The sequence below is a fragment of the Dendrobium catenatum genome, unplaced genomic scaffold, assembly GCF_001605985.2.
Source record: "Dendrobium catenatum unplaced genomic scaffold, ASM160598v2 original_scaffold_169515, whole genome shotgun sequence".
Taxonomy (NCBI): domain Eukaryota; kingdom Viridiplantae; phylum Streptophyta; class Magnoliopsida; order Asparagales; family Orchidaceae; genus Dendrobium; species Dendrobium catenatum.
Genome location: NW_021487938.1, coordinates 36,753 through 39,769, shown reverse-complemented (window position 1 = coordinate 39,769; position 3,017 = coordinate 36,753). Strand labels below are relative to the sequence as shown.

Sequence of the window (3,017 nt, the reverse complement as noted above, 5' to 3'; positions counted from 1 at the left end):
CAGATGCAGGCGTTGCCCTGTGAGGTGGAGGCGGCTTGAAGTCCAGTAAGGTGAAGGCGTGAGCTGGCTGGACTTGGGATTTTGAGAAGAGTTGTGGAGGGATTTCCGGTCGTGGGATCGGAAGGCAGAGCAGGTGACGAAGAAAGAAAATGGGCGGGAGCTTGAATTGCTTTGACTGGGGACATACAAGAGAACGAGAGGTTGAAGAGAACTGAAACTGGAAGGCATTTTAATTGGAAGTTGTCTTCCCCCATACCACCATGGCCCACTATAGCTGGAAGAGAAATGTTCCTGTACATAGCAGTTACCCGATGCTCATTTGATGGATTCCTCAGCCACTCCATAACAAGCTCCTTAGCCTTACCATGCCCCATGAGATCATTTCTAGGCAAGGATCCCGTTTCACGTGCTCCGTGCAGCTCAAGCTGCTGCTTCTGATGCTCCTGCTTTGCATGTTCTAAGAAGAATGAGATGAGTTTTTGGATTCATGCTGAGACAGATAGGAGGTTTTGAACGGCAGAGGGGGGGGCCGTGAGCTTGAAGGAAGCTCGTGAGAAGTCTTGGACCAATCGAGGACTTGAGTTTAAACGAGCCTAGCAACGTCCGAGGAGAAGATATTTTCAGCAAGATATCGGGGATTTGGCAGGGATTTTGCACAGGATTCAGAGCAGCTAATACGAGGTTTGCATGAAATGGTCTCCTGATTTAGATTTAACTTTTGATTTTTCTTTTCCACTTGCCTTAAAAGAGAAAATTCCATTAATTAGGCTTTGAAATGGCAGAAAATTGCTAATCAACCAAAACAAAACATCAATATGTGTGATTTCCTTGGTTTGCGAGTAATGTCTAATTTTTTTTGTGCATTCTTTCCTCGTTTTACATGTCAATTCGCCAAATATTGGAATTATTCAAATTAATAGTGGAATTAGGGTATTGTCGATGTCCCGGTCGCAATGACATATTCTGTTTCGAGATCGGACGTCGTTTGGGCGACGACGAGGCTTAATTCCCTTGATATGCTCGTTGTCTAGATTTGCGCGCAAAACCTTATTCGAACAAATTGGCAGCGCATTCATAGTATTGACGGTGTTCTGGACCCAATGATGCAGTCCGTTTTGCGATCGGACATTGTTTGATCATAGTCGAGGCTAATCTCCCTCAAAATGCGTGCCTTTGCAACATATTTGAATTGCCTTTGAAATTTACGACGTCACCTCAAACGATCCAATTTAATCAAATAAAATGTATATTCTTAATGCCGATGACGTTCTGGACGCAATGACGTAGTCCGTTTCATGATTGGACGTCACGTCGTCTCCGAAGAGGCAAATTTCATTGAGATGCGTGTCTTCGCATCATATTTGGATCGCATTTGAAATCTGTGACATCACATCAAACGATCCAAATTTATTAAATAAAATGTATATCCTGAATGTCGGCTACTCTCCGGACGCAATGGCTCTGTCCGTTTGTCGATCGGATTTCGTCCGAGCGTCTTCGAGGCCACATTTTATTGATATGCGCATCTTTGCATTATATTGGGATTTGTGCTACAAATCTAGATACTCCAAATGGAATAAACAAAATGTAATTTTCATAGGTTGGCAACATTCCGGATGCAACGATGAAGTCTATTTGTCGATCGGGGATCATTTTATCAGTCTTGCACTTTAATTTCGAGTGTCGGTCGTCCCTTTTGACCAATCTCGTTCGATTCAATTGCGAGGGGCCTCGACCCAGCAGAGTTCAGTGTCCTGATCACAACGATACCATCCATTCGGTATTTGGAGGTTATTTGATCCCTTAAGTGATGCATTTTGTCAAAGCACACATTGCCTAAATCGTCTTTTTCGCCTCTTTTCGCATGGTTTTATGTGTAGGGGTCAACACTTCCATTATACAAACATAATGTGGCGTGCACCAAAATGAAAAGAGAAGGATAACTGCAAGCCAAGCTTGTGATGTGCTCTGCTGTAGAAAACAGTCATCACTGCTCCAAAAAAGTTGGTTATCCCAAAGAGATTCAAAGATGATTATCCAAGATCATGAATCCAGGAATGTATATATGCATGGGGAAAGGATTACCATTTTGATAATCCACAAATCAAAATTGCAATATTGAAGGATTTTGAAAAGCAAGAAAAAAAAAGTTGAAATAGATTGCTAAGTCAGCATAAATGTGCCATTATTACAAATATGCAAATTAGTTAGCAGACACTATAGAAAAAATATTTACAACCTAATCAGAACATTTAGAAAAATTACAAATCTATAGATCTATGAACAAACACCCATCCATCCATTGGCGCACTAAATTCATGCATAATTTTGTAAGTGTATGCACCTTATAAATGAGAATTAAATAATGTCCTAATCAACTAAAACAAAATTTATTATAGCAACAAAGCACATTTCAAGACCATTCTCAACTTTTCTAGGAAATAATTGGAACATGAAAATGATGTTGAAAATTGTAAGTTGAACTATTTTTAAATAAATAACAAGTATAAATTCTTACCAACTTATTAGCAAGATGCTGTAAGTCAATTCTTGGAATTAGCTTCACTGTCACCTTTTGTCGCACATCGTCTACATCAACAACCTGTAGATGTAAATCTAGGATGTTAGAAAAATGTTCCATGTTAGACAAACTAAATGGGCACCTAAACACATGCATACCTTGGCAAGGTCTCCTTTATAAATTCCAAGTTTCATCCTAACCCATGTGTCCCTGGAAATCTCAATAGTTTTGCTTTTAACAGAAAGAACATCCGTCATTTCTTTGATAGGAACTAGCATGACCTTGGCTGAACTATATATCGTGCGCAAACCCTTACAAGCCTGATCATAAAAAACCGTCATTTCACATAATCTTTGAACATATTCTTATGACGAAAAGACTGAAACACAACCACACAATAGTTTTATATGAATGGAGTTATACAAACCTCCTTCACATGGGCTTCTTTATCGGCTTCAACATATATGTAATTTTTAAGATAGTCCAATGCAACCAC

At 39.7% G+C, this 3,017-nt stretch overlaps 1 long non-coding RNA gene across 1 annotated transcript; it reads right to left on the bottom strand.

Moving 5' to 3' along the window:
- Positions 1–2,514: 2,514 nt before the first annotated feature.
- LOC110106442 lies at positions 2,515–3,017 on the bottom strand. The gene is made up of 3 exons (XR_003699761.1): positions 2,949–3,017; positions 2,680–2,841; positions 2,515–2,602 (listed from the first exon to the last, which is right to left on the bottom strand). It is a non-coding gene; the product is annotated as an uncharacterized LOC110106442 (long non-coding RNA).